Here is a 14,291-nt window from a genome sequence, read left to right as displayed (position 1 = left end):
CACATTGCCACACAATTCACTGACTCGATAATTAACTAACTTGAAAGGTGGTTTACCCGGTTCATTATCCTCATTAGTTGTTTCCAACCAGGAGGATGTTTTTGTGAAAAAGTTGCCAATTTTGGCACATTTGGCTGCGTTTGCTTCAAGAGCGTTCCTCTTTTTAATTCTTGCCTTCTCCGCGCCACCCTTGCTCTTTCTATTCTCCATGTTTCAAACAGCAAGCACAGCTGACCATCCACAGCCTACAGAGCACAGATCGTATATGCTCCACAGCTACAGTATAGAGCTACTAACCGTATGTAAGGACAGATTACGTCAGGTCACGGTGCGTCTGCAAAAAAGACGAAGGAAAAAAAAAACAGCTTGCTAGTAGAGGGGTGGCAGCCCAAGAACAGCGGCAGCAGCTTATGTGATCAACTCAGTGCTATGACTGAACACCCCCCCACCCCCCCCAAAAAAAAAAAAGATAAATAAAATATGAAATATATATTTACAGTGAACTCCGGCCCTCGCGGCCCAAATATTATACCGGCCCACCGGGAATTGTCCCAGTCCTCCCGATTAGCCAGTCCGGGCCTGCACATAATGCAGAAACACAAAAACACTCTTAACATGCTTAACACAGGGTATCACAGTATGTTTCAGTCTGGTTTACTGCTGTTGAGCTGGTTTATATATGTTTCAATCTGGTTTATATATGTTTCTATTTGGTTTACTGCGGTTGAGCTGGTTTATATATGCTTCTATCTGGTTTATATATGCTTCTATCTGGTTTATATATGCTTCTATCCGGTTTATATATGTTTCTATCTGGTTTACTGCAGTTTGTGCTTGCATTGTCGCTGCTGTAATTCTTTCGAAGGATTTGTGTTGGGCGCATACGCACGCAGCGACCGGCAGTGAGCAAAAGCTTGCTGCAAAACAAATCTACCCATGGGTACAAATAAAGTCACCTTGAACCTTGAGCTGGTTTATATATGCTTCTATCTGGTTTATATATGTTTTGATCTGGTTTACTGCTGTTGAGCTGGTTTATATATGTTTCGATCTGGTTTATATATGTTTCTGTCTTGTGTATATAGTCACAAGTGTTTGCTCCTGGAGGATTCTGTTGGGTTTCTGTAAATTGGCTTAGAGTCTGGTTTTGACCAACTCTATATGTAAAGTGTCATGAGATAACTTTTATTATGATTTGGTGCTATATAAATAAAATTTGATTTGATTTGATACATGTTTCTATCTGGTTTACTGCAGAGCCAGAGCTGTTATAAAATGTAAAACTGCTGGCTGCTTTGTGCATCTCCTCTTACATAACACATCAGTTATTGTGCTGCTGAAATTTGATTACCAGTAGGGACAAATAATACTGAAATAATAATTATTGTTAAAATATTGTTGAGAATGTATAACTTTAGTGCAACCTCTTGTTTTTTTTTTTGTAATATCACAACTAGATATTTGATGTTATCTTCTATAATACATAAAATGCATATCTCGCCTAAGGCGCCAAAATGCCTGGAAACAGCCCTGACCGATGGGGGAAGTAATTGAGGTCATATTATTTTGATGTTTGTTGACATGCTGACCCCTTGTGGCCAAACTGTGGCACTGCTGAATCAAAAAGTCCAAGTCATTCTCTTTATTACCTTCAAAAAAAAGTTACAAAAATAATAATAGACAAATAGTTTTAGCATCTAGTTTCAAATGAAGCAGTGAGATTTATTTATTTATTTATTTTACATTTTTATGATGTTAATTATTTCTTTGTTTTCTTTGATCTCCACCGCTGCCTTCGCTGGTATCTCCTTCAACAGTCTGTCCTTTGAGACGTCCTTCCGTCTGATGCCGAATGCCTTCGCCAGTCGGGCAGGTGTGATGCTTAATAGCTTAATCTCCCCGTTGACCCTAACGTGCAGGTGAACTATTGTCTGTAGGACTTTGTGGATTCCTACAATCCTCACAGTGTGCTTGTCATTTGCATTCTGGGCCTGGATACAGACACAAAGACATTCAGTCACACTAACAATGAGATGTGAAAAGTTACATACACCATTATTAAATCAGAAATACTTGATAACCTGTAACCCGTAAATATTGTACGAGATATTGGAATACTGATTGAACTTGGTAAAGTCAAGTACTTATTTTAATGAAGTTGGTTTTAGGTTTGTTTTGATGTGATATTAAATTGTGCATCAACTTCATAGTCCATTCTAACATCAGTTTATCTATTATAGGTTATTGTCAATAATGAAATGTGTGAATGTCTGGTTTTGTTTGTGGTTTTAACTGGTGTATGAACTAAATATTACACTTATAATTTTTAATGTCAGTCTTTGTGAATAATGCATGAATGTCTTGGCTTTTTTTGTGGATGGAATAATGGTTATTAATAACTAACGGATATCCGAAGTAAATAAATTAATTAATAAAATAAAGTCAGACATTTTGAAGAATAGGTTTCATTGTCACAGATGTTTCTCAATTTGTTTTGGTTTTTTTGTTTAATTTCACTGGTTCTCAAATTGAGTCATAGTGAAATATCATAGATGTCATAGAAAAACTTTCACACTTTTAATTGTACTTAAACAAGACAATTTCAGTCTGTCAGATCATCACACTAACATTTGTTACAATGCTGAATCTCATGACTAACATATTAACCTCACCTGTAAATTTCCAGCTTCTCCTTCAGCTTCTCCTCCTTCATCTGCTCCATCTTCTCCTCCTCCATCTACTCCAGCCTCTCCTCCTCCATCTGCTCCAGCCTCTCCTTCAGCTTCTCCTCCTCCATCTCCTCCTCCTCCATCTGCTCCGGGCTCTCCTCCTCCATCTGCTCCAGCCTCTCCTTCAGCTTCTCCTCCTCCATCTCCTCCTCCTCCATCTACTCCAGCCTCTCCTCCTCCATCTGCTCCAGCCTCTCCTTCAGCTTCTCCTGCTCCATCTCCTCCTCCTCCATCTGCTCCAGCCTCTCCTCCTCCATCTGCTCCAGCCTCTCCTTCAGCTTCTCCTGCTCCATCTCCTCCTCCTCCATCTGCTCCAGCCTCTCCTCCTCCATCTCCTCCATCTGCTCCAGCCTCTCCTCCTCCATTTCCTCCTGCCTCTCTACTGTCTGACAGCTGACAAAAATATGTTGATGCATGACATATGAACAGATTAGGGATACGAGTGAAACTTTTATTCAACTTCTCACCTGCCTCTGTACTTGTGAGGCAGGACCTTGATTCAGCCCAAAGCATGTTGGTCATGTTGTGAATGTATAAATGGTGTTCTGGTCCATTCAGTGCAGGGGTTCATCCTGTGCTCCACATATGTAGACACTTGCTTTTTTCCAAGGTTCTGTTAGATTATTTACAAGTCAAACTGGGTTGCTGCATGTAATATGTACGGTCTATGATCATGTGTTACTGAAGCAGGTGGTCTGAGCCACGTAAGAGTAAAAATTGGACATGTATGATAATTTTCCTTCAAATATAATTTTCAACTGCTGGTATGATACGGGACTCACTACAAACCAGGTGTTTCAATCAATGCACCTGTTTTCATACAGAAAACCTGGCACCTTTTTGCACACTTTTCTTCTAGTTTTAAAATAAATGTTCTAATGGGAAAGTTACATTGCAATATCTTGTGTGTTGTGTTTGAAAAAAATGAGATCAGAAATCAGGATCAGCCCAAAAAATTGTAATGGGTACAAGTCTATTACATTATACCTATAAATAATGTCAACTCCAAATTTTTCTCTGTTTTAGTGCAGAAAAAGTAACATTAAATTATTAAAAATGTTTACATTAACAAACAATCCTTTCACAAAAAATGTGAATAACCTGATATGATATAACCTATATGAACATGAAAGAAAATTAAGTGTAATTTTAACAATATTCTGCCTGTTACTAAATGTTTTATGCCTTTGTAGATCTGATCCATAATGTACATGCATAAATGATAAGTTGAGGCATAATATTGTTAAAATTGCACTTAATTTTCTTACGAAATTTCCTTTTTTTCAGGTTATTCACATCTTTTTTGTTTGGATAGTTTGTAAATGTAAATATTTTCATAATTTCATGTTATATATAGAGGGGAAAACATTTGGAGTTGTCATTCTGTATAGGTTATTATGCTATTATTTTACTGGTCTGACCCACTTGAGTTCAAATTGGGCTGAATGTGGAACCTGAACTAATATGAGTTTGACTCCCTGACTTACACAAACCAACTTCCTCACCTTAAGTTTATTCATATCATCAGTCAAAGCTTTGATTTCATCATCAGGTTCACTGCCGTCAGTTGCATCGCAGACAGGTTTCATCTGGAAACAAAAGACGAAGTGAAGAAAATCAACGTGAAGTCCACTGTGCACAGTACAGCATTAATATTAAAGCTGGTGTGAGTTCATGTTGGTCTTACAGTTTTGGACGTGGCCTCCTGCTGATCTTTAAAATCAGAAACAAACAAAAGTATGAAACAATAACCATTCTTTAGCTTTTAAGCATCAGTGAATCTGTTAAACAATTATGGAGATTATTTTGTGACTTTTATTATGCAAGCAAAGGGAAAAAAGGCAAACAAAAAATACAGTTTTGAAAAAGAAGAAAAAATCAAGATTTGAAAACACAAATGAAGGTTTCAAAATTTTTTAAGCTTAACGAAATTAATTGTGTTCTCATATTTTAGTGCAAACTGTGTTTTCCCAAAAAATGTGAATAACATGAACAAATATGAACAACCTGAATTGTCTTAAGAGAAGTAGCTAAGTGCAATTTTAACAATATTCTGCCTGTTACTAAATATTGTGTGTATTTGTAGATCCACTGTGATCTGTAAGTTATAATGTACATGTGTAAATGCACCTGTGTAAATTAGAGGCCAAGACAAATTATTGTTTAAAAATGCACTTATTTCCGGTTCATGGTTATTCACATTTTTTAAAGGAAAGTTTATAGATATAAACACTTAAATAATGTAAATTTTCTTCTTTTTTTTTTACACAGTTTGGAGTTGACATAATTTGTAGGTTATTATTCTGTTATTTTCCTGGTCTGACCTGTTTGAGATCTGATGAAGCTGTAGGCCATGTGGACCCTGAACTAAATGAGTGGTCTGTGGTCATATTATTTTGATGTTTGATCACATGGGGACACCCTGTGGCCAAAGTATGGTACTGCTGAATTAGAGTCCAAGTCATACTGTATATTACCTTTAATAGAAAGGTTCAAAAATAATACTAGACAAATAGTTTTAGCGTATCTGGTGATGAATTAATGATAAAACCCTTGTTCAGTACAGTAGTGACCCACCTGCTGCAGGATTCTGCTTCACGGCCACAGCCGGTTGACTCTTCGCCTCTGAAAAACACAATTTAAAGACTGAGTAGATCCAGATCCTTTACTGTAGAAGTATTAATACTGCAGTAAAAAAACACTTATCATAACACCTTCATCACAAGTGCATTTTATCCTCTTTTAATTGCTTATAATTCTGTTTTTATATTGTGTTTTTTATTGTATTTTATTTTGCAAAGCATCTTGTAACTGGTTGTAAAAGGTGTAGAAATAAATTTTATTATTATAGTTTTATAGCTATATTATTTTTTATAGCTATTTTATTTATTTATTTATTTATTTATTTATTTATGGGTGACAAAAACAGATCAACAAGGGCAACAAGCTGTAGTAAAAATATGTATTTCCACTGTGCCCCAGAGATTACTAATATGCTCACTAATTCTAGTATTTTGATTGTCCTGTTTTTAAAAAAAAAAAAAAAAAATCTGTCTTGCCTGGTAAAATACAATAAAATAAAATATAATAAAAGACGCCCTTTGGTTTAATTATTTATTTGTTTTTTTATCATTTCTCCAAAGGTGTCCAGTCAGACATTCCATTTCAATTGGCGAATAAGATATTTTTCAACCACAAATTTAATAATAAATCGTGGAAATTTATCTAAAACGTAAAATAATCTGAATTAGATTGGATTTTGTGTTTCTGTGATGCTAAAATTCAAAACGTGTCCCTGTGCTGAACATTGAATACTTTCTGGTGATATTTTTCTCAACGACTTGCAAAATTTGTATCTGACCGGAGTCAGAGGAAAATAAGAAACAATTGATGGATCCCACAAACATATGGCTACCTCCAAAAATAAGAAAATATTTGTTTATATATGATTTCTTGCATGAAGCCCAATGTTTTGTTTGTTTTTACAGGTGATTATCTGCAGCACATTCCAGTACAATCACTTCCCTCATGCAGTCACTCCCAATAATGTGCAATAACACTGTATAGTGTGAAATATGTGCAATAAGTCCTCTGTTCTGGCAACAACAATGCAATATTTATCAAACATACATGCACTATTTTTATAGACTCATTCATAGATATACATACTGTGAATATTGTTAATATTGTGTCAGTTTTCTTATTTTATTCTACTTTTAGTTCTATTTGTATTTTACTTTTTGGAAAATTTTATGCTGAGTCAAAAACCACACTTGTTTTTTATTGTGACACCTCTCTTTTACTCCTCACCGACACAAACATTAACTCAATAGCAACATCTGCGAAACATAACGTCACTAAGGATACCGCATCCCTCCTCCAATCTACACATGCGCGGTAGGTTCATCTTACCTTCCCTTTTGCCTGAACAACTCATGTAATGGGCACTCCCAGTGCTGTCCTGTCGTGGTGAAGTAACATCTCCAAATATTCTTTTCAAGGCTGATTTCATATTGGCAAAAGAGACACTGGGACAGGCTGTAAGCACCAACTGTTTGTCTTTTATGTTCAGTCCAGCTGCATTAAGTAGTTTGAAGGCCAGCACTGTGTCTGGTAGTTCCATGTTGAACTTACGTATCCTATTGTATCGATGTTCAAACTCCACAATGTAATTCACCATAGACACACCGCTGTCACGTGTAAAGCAATCAAACTCCGTGTACGCCTCGTACTGTTGATCTATTTCTTCTTTTAAAAACACTGAGTCCAGTTTTTCTATGAGTAAATCCATTCCAGTGTCATCTTCCAAGTCATCTGCAGAAATCTCCAGTGCACTTTCCCTCGCTCTGCCTGTCAGCGACAACGTAAGCACTAATGCCTGCTTCCTCCTGTCCACGTCAGTGACACGTCTCCAGATTTCAATCTCCTTTTTCCAACTTTTATAAGACGTCTTTTCGTCAAACGGCGGCGGAGTATTGTAATTTCCAGAAGCAGCCATCCTCTGGTGCCAATATTGAATCAATAACCACACTTGTTTTTTCTTGCGACTGTCGTATGTGACTAGTCTGTATGTTGTGACTAGTCTCTGGTTTTTTCTTGCTGTAGTTACTTGAAGTTGATATGAGGGTTGTGGGCAAAACTGGTATTGGATAGAACCTGTGTGAGGATGTGTTTATATATGGATGAGTACATGAGTGTGTCGTGTGTGCGCAGGCGCTGATGGTCTCGTGTCATACCACCCCACCCTAAGTTAGTGCCCCACTTGGGCCCTACCGATAAAAAATATCTGGACACACCGCTGTTGCACACCTCTCTTACTCCTCACCAATGCACACGTTAATTCAATAACAACAGTAAAATAATAATGGATTAGATTTCTGTAGCGCTTTTCAAGGCACCCAAAGCACTTCACATTATTGATCCATTCGCTCTCACATTCACACTCTGGTGGTGTTAAACTACATTTGCAGACTGACGGAAGCGTGGCTGCCATTCCGCGCCAAATGGCCCCTCCGACCACCAAACATTAATATGCATTCACCAAAGTGACTGACACTGGAGGTAACATGGGTGAGGTGTCTTGCCAAAGGACACAATGGACTGACTAGGACAGAGCGGGAGTTGAACCACCAACCCTTCGGTTATTGAACGACCCGCTCTACCTCCTGAGCCATGGCCGCCCAAAAGATACTACGTCCCTCCTTCAATCCACGCATGCGCAGTAGATAAAACACAACTTAACATTTTATATTTTATATTTCTTTATTTTACTCTTTCGTCTCTGTCATTTTATATTTGCTCTGTTCTTATTTTGTGACATATTGTTATTTTGTTCATATTGTTGCACTGACTGGAGTAGCACTCCTAATTTCATCGTACACACTGAAATATTATTTTAATTTAGATAGTTGAAGTCTTATGTTTAATCACATATTAGTCAGTAGTTCAGGTTTTAAGATAAAATTTTCTTTGTTTCACTTGATTTCTTTGTTTCTCTAGTGAGTGGTGAAGTTCTTAGGATAGGATGGGTCACATCTTGGTCAACATGACAAACAGACAGACAGATTTATGAACACAGGACTTAGGTTTTACCTTAGGCGCACTTTTAAATACAAATGCTCACATAGGATTGTAAACCACAGGAGGTAAGATGTAAAAACACTGTCAGTATAGGTTTAGTCAGGTAACACCTGCCCATTTTTGTGACCCAACCCACTTAGCCCACAAGGGGTTAGCCCATAGTTTGAAGATCAGTTGACAAGGATTATCAAAGTGATGTGCATTGGAATGTCTGGATCCATTTCCTGCTTGGGGTGTGGATCCTCAGTGCTGAGTTGTACTTTGTTGGTGGTCAGATCAAGTCAAAATTAAATTTAGAAAAATGAGACTGAAAAGAATCCGGACTTATTCTTGGAGCTTCCAACAAACGAACACGTTAACAAGACAATCACAGCAAAGTTATTCTATTCTATTCTATTCTATTCTATTCTATTCTATTCTATTCTATTCTGTTCTGTTCTGTTCTGTTCTGTTACAGATACACTAAGGCTCAATCCCAGTTCACCCCTTGGCCCTCCCCCTTACCCCTACCACTTGGCCCTTGCTCTTGCCACAGTGTGGGGTTGAAACATTCCCCTATGAAATGAGACAACCCTTCGAGACCTGTTACATCATCAGCAGTCATCGTGTGCGGCTATAAACAGATGCGACAACTTTGTTTCCGAAAGTATTCACCGTGCCGTCAGCGGCTGTAACCGTCTGCGTTCCGTGGGCTTTGGGCATCTTTTTACGGCTGTCAAACACAAACTGCAGAAATGTGGTCTGTAACGGTCGATCAAATGATTACGTTGTTTACGAAGAAAATACATACATTCGTGTGTTTCTTTCATTGCTGTGTTTACCTCCATCTTGCCAATGATTGGAACAGAATTAAGGGAGATTTCTCATACCCCTCCGCTTGTAGTGTGGCCCTGAAAAATCTCCGTTTCGAGAGCCAAACAGCCCTCCCCCTTAGCCCTTCCCCTCTGACTCATTGAGAACCAGGACACCCCTACCCCTCCATGCGAACGCACAAAATGGAGGGGAAGAAGTAAGGGGGAGGGCCAAGAGATGAAATGGGATTGGGCCTAAATATGCTGAAGTACAAGAGCAAGGACAGATAATGTGACAATACCTGAACACCAGCTGATGTTAAAAACAGACTTACTCTTGTTGTTTTTCTCCTGTTTTTTCTTCATTTTGTCCACAAAGCGACGCAGCAGGTCCTGGACCTCAGCGTCCCTCCTCGGGATCTTGTTCATAATTTCATTGATGATGATGATGGACTCTTCGACTCCATAGTATTGCATGATTAACCGAGGAATGTCTTCCCTGGAGCGTTCGTCCTTCACCCCCTGAGGGATCTGGTCCAGGTAGAAAAGCAGCTTCTTGTACTCAGTCTCATTCAGATGGTCCAGGATGGAATTCAGGGCCTGTTTCCACCTCCTCTCTAAAACTACTAAAGCCATCTGGAAAAAGGTCAAAACAAGCCCGGATGTTCTGAGGACAGAGTGATGCAAAAATAAAACCAAATATTAAACCAATGATGTGAAAAAATATGACTAGAAATTGAAAAGTGCAAAATATATCACATGCAAAATTCATACAAATACTCGTGTTCAAAATGATACGAAGCTTTTCAGCGAACGAAGAATAAATCAAACCAGGATAAATGGAAACAAAAACAAAATACGTTACTGTTACTTAATCTGTCATGTTATTATTACACTTAACATATGAAATTGATTTTCACTTTTTTAAAGTAAAAACAAGCTCATAAATGGTCTGTTTTAATAAATAATAACTGCTTTAAAACAGGATGAGAACATGAAATAGAATGAGAATTGAAGGTTTATGAGTCACTTTTAGCAGATTTTTCATTCTGCCTTATATTTTGTTCATTTGTTGATTTTTGTAATCAAACAAAATTAATTTCTGTTCATTTTGTTGAATATTTTGTTCACTTCAGTTTATTTTGTTGCTTCGTTTATCATACTCCTCTTTCCTGCTTGTAGAGCATAGAGCCTCAACAGTTATCTTCCGCTGTTTTCTGTCTTTTGCTGCCTTCTTTATTTGCTCCCATGTAAAGCAACTGATTTTAATTCATCCACAAGTCTACATCTCCAGGTCCTCTTTTTCTGGATCCCTGGGGTTCTATTCAGTTACCATCTGGTGACATTTGTGACTTCTTTTCTTAGGGTTTGTCCAATCCATTGCCATTTCCTTCCTGTGATTTGTGGCTCCTGGTTGGTTCTCTTCCATAGTTCTGTTTGTTGTTTGGTCGGACCACTGGAGGTGGAGGAGCTGTCTGATCTGTAGATGAAAGTCTGGAGCTTGTTGGAACTGTCGTCGTTTGTTTCATAAAGATGAGGTGAAACCAGTGGATCGTCTCAAAGAAGAGGGATTTATTTGGCACATACATGTACATGGTAAACGGCATACTGGCAGCGTGTCGGCATCCGAATACGAATTACAACCAGTGACTCGTGTTTTTCAAGGATTCCTCAGAGTTGTTACACGTATGTGTTTACGTAAATTGTAGGTAAGTCCATGGCTCAGCTAGTGCCACTGTATCCGTGGAAGGCCTTGGCACACTAAGATTGTTTCTAACAGCTTATATGAACTTTATACAGAGTAAAAGTGTGTCCAAAGTTCACATATAGTATAATATGTCTAAATAATGACATAATAAAAGTAAAAGTAAAGATCCACAGAACCAGCTGTTGTAACTTTCCAAGTTTCTGATTCATACAATAGGATGGATTTAATGTTTTAATTGAATAAATATATTTTGGTTCTGCTCGAAATTGCTGCAGTTTTCCAGACAGGTCACAAAATTATGTAGTATTGAGCTATTTCAACCCATAGAGACTCAAACCTCCACCGGTGACCAAAACATCTACTGATTTAAATATATAATAACTTCTGATCCACAAATCCTATCAATACATGTATAATAATTGGTGTAAAATGCAGTTTTTCCTCTTTTCATGGTCATCAGATATGACCCATTTGGATGTTCAGAGGCTTGAAATAAGAAAAAAAAAAAAAAAAATCTTGAATTAAGCAAAACAAATCTGCCAATGGAACAAGTGAACATTTCCTTGGTAAGATTTCTTGAAATAAGATTTCCAAGATCTATTGTCTAAAAATAAGTTCTTTTATCTCACTGAAAACTTACTCTTTTAAGTGTGATGAGATATTTTGACTAGAAATGAGAAAAATACACTTGGTAAGACTTTGATTTCTGCAGTGTGTTACTACCATGTAAACAAATATCTTATTTTGAGAAAAAAAAATAAATGTTTCCTTTCACATATTTTCCTTTAGATCTGTTGAGAAAAACATGACTAAGATATTTGACGCATCGATTCAGGTTGGACAGGGGGCTAATAATGGCTTGAACATGCACTCAGAAAGCTTATAATGCATACAGATAACACACCAATTAAAAGTGGCCTGTATATTTATTTGAGTCTTAACATCATGTTGACATTTTGTTGACATGACCTGTTCAAAGATCAGCTCAGATGAAGATTTACAGCAAAAAGCATCAAAGTTTGTAGAATTTACATCTCACCTTGTCCTTCGCTCAGCTGCTGTTGTTTCGAAAGATGCTTCTCTTTGATATTTGGAGGTTGTCTGCAGACTTACTGGATGAATGGAGGAAATGTGTGGTTTGATGTGACCACAAACCAACTTCAACAATACTTCAAAACACTCCTTTTTAGAACACGGGTTAATCTAAAGGCAGATACTCACACATTCTATTCATCTCTATATCTCTAAATGACTGTTAACCTTTAAAATATCTAGACTGAAATAAAGAATCCCCCTTCAGCAGACAATGGTTTAGCCTGATCTTTTTCTGCCGCTCAACAAACAATCAACTTTCAGTTTCATTTCATTGTCATACATATGTGGTTTACAGAGGCCTTTTCATTCATTCCTCTGTTGTTTTTTTTTTTTACCATGCAGTGAAGCAAACCTTATAAAAAAAACACTACTTAAAAAAAGATGATGAAGAAAAAATGCTGAGAAATGATTGAACTACAAATGTTGTCATGCCATTCAGCCATGTGTGGGTCTTTCACTTGAAGGCTGACAGAGGGTGTGTCAGTCTTTCTAATCTGACATGTAGCAGCTTGTGAAATGATGTAATTATAAAGACTATATCAGGGATGTAAAACATTTGCCCTGTGGGCCAAAGCCATCCAATCCAATCTGGTCCATGGAATGTATTTGTGAAATGGAAAAAATTAACCATCAGTGGAGTCGAAATCATGTTAGTTCAGGTTCCACATAGTTTAGTTTAGTTTATTTGTCTCAAACTTTGAAGTAAAAAACAAACAATAAAAGCAAGAAATCAATTACATATGCACCCATCAGCGGTCATTAATCACAGAAAATGTAACAAAATACAATAAATTTAACAAATGTACATACAGTTGTGGAAAAAATTATTAGACCATCAAGAGTCTTCAAAAACAATGATTATACAATCAAGTACTAACTCCTGTGTGTATCATGTGACTAAAACAGACAGAAAAGAAAATATGGAATGCCTAAAAGCACTGTTTTGTCAGTACAATGCCATAGATATTGATGAAACTTAAATTATTCTGGTTATTATCAAGAAAACCATGGAAAATGGCTAGATATTGGCTCTGAAATTAAACTTTTATGAGCTATTTTTGTTGTTATCATTATATTTGTCCAAACAAATGTACCTTTAGTTGTACCAGGCGTTAAAATGACCAAGAAATTGAAGAAAACAAGGGTGGTCTAATATTTTTTTCCACGACTATATGTATCAACTCATAATTCACAGTTTGAGAAGGGACAGAAAGAAGCCAAAGCTTATCTAGTCCCACCCTCTCCTTACCAAATAAATTTCCTTCATCGGCTATCATGTTGAAATAGAAAACAATAAATAACTAGTCATAGCACCTTTGTATTGCTTGTATCACCATGGTGTAAACATTCTGTCGAGAAAAAAAAAAAACAAAAAAAACAAATAGAGAACTTAACTATGCAGGGTATAGTATGTAAACCCCAAACTTCATATAAACCCATCAAAAATATATCAAATTACACATACAGTAATATGAAAGTGGTCTGATTACTCAGTATATTTGTATGAGTTGATTAACATTTGTTTGTATTGTCTATTAAATAACAGTGTGTTCTTACATGACTTTAAAGCGTCATCAAGTTTATTCCATAACTTGATCCCACATACAGAAATGCACATACTTTTCAGAGTTGTGTGGACCGCTGGGTAAATGAAGTTATGTTCACCCCTTACACCAGTGGTTCCCAACCTTTTTTGGTTTGTGACCCCATTTCAACATCACAAATTTCTGGCGACCCCAGACATTCAAAACTGAGACTTTTTTTTTTTTTTTTTTTGCTAAAATTAATGTGCTTTTGATTATATAATAGTTTGCTATACAATTGTTATACTATGTTGCAAATAAACATTACTTATAGATGACATTTAAGCTATATAATGTATATAATGCACCTTTTTGGTGTCTGCTTCTCAGTTTCTCTTGGAGTTAAAGTTAGTTCAATTTCACTTATTTTATACTTACTTTAACATTATTGACAGGTTAATATGCTATTATTTTACTGGTCTGACCCATTTGAGATCATATTGGATGGTATTTTGTCACTTGAACTAACATGAGCAAAGTGAATGAACAGTGGCTGCTGAGCTGGTTCAGTTAAAGGACTGTATCCACGGCTACTACAGTGAAACTTGGCAAGTGAACATGACAAATGAAAAGAATAAGAACCAAACAGCAACACAAACAGATGACAAACAGGTCTGACGTGAATGTTCACAGGTGAGTCTTATTTGCAGATCCGGACAGTTATAGGATATGCTAATGATGAGGTGTGGACCAGTAAAATAATAACATAATCACCTACAAATAAGAACTCCAAAATTTCTCGCAAGTGCAGTTTTATAAATATATGTAAATATAAAATAAATATATATAAATATATATTATATTT

General features: G+C 36.7%; 1 long non-coding RNA gene across 1 annotated transcript; it reads right to left on the bottom strand.

Moving 5' to 3' along the window:
- Nucleotides 1-1,627: 1,627 nt before the first annotated feature.
- Nucleotides 1,628-2,802, bottom strand: LOC115433604 (uncharacterized). Its single transcript, XR_003937388.1, has 2 exons — nt 2,673-2,802; nt 1,628-1,991 (listed from the first exon to the last, which is right to left on the bottom strand). It is a non-coding gene; the product is annotated as an uncharacterized LOC115433604 (long non-coding RNA).
- Between the last annotated feature and the right edge of the window lie 11,489 nt (nt 2,803-14,291).

This window comes from Sphaeramia orbicularis, chromosome 14 (assembly GCF_902148855.1).
Source record: "Sphaeramia orbicularis chromosome 14, fSphaOr1.1, whole genome shotgun sequence".
NCBI classification, from domain to species: Eukaryota; Metazoa; Chordata; class Actinopteri; order Kurtiformes; family Apogonidae; genus Sphaeramia; species Sphaeramia orbicularis.
This window is presented reverse-complemented; position numbering and strand designations above follow the sequence as displayed.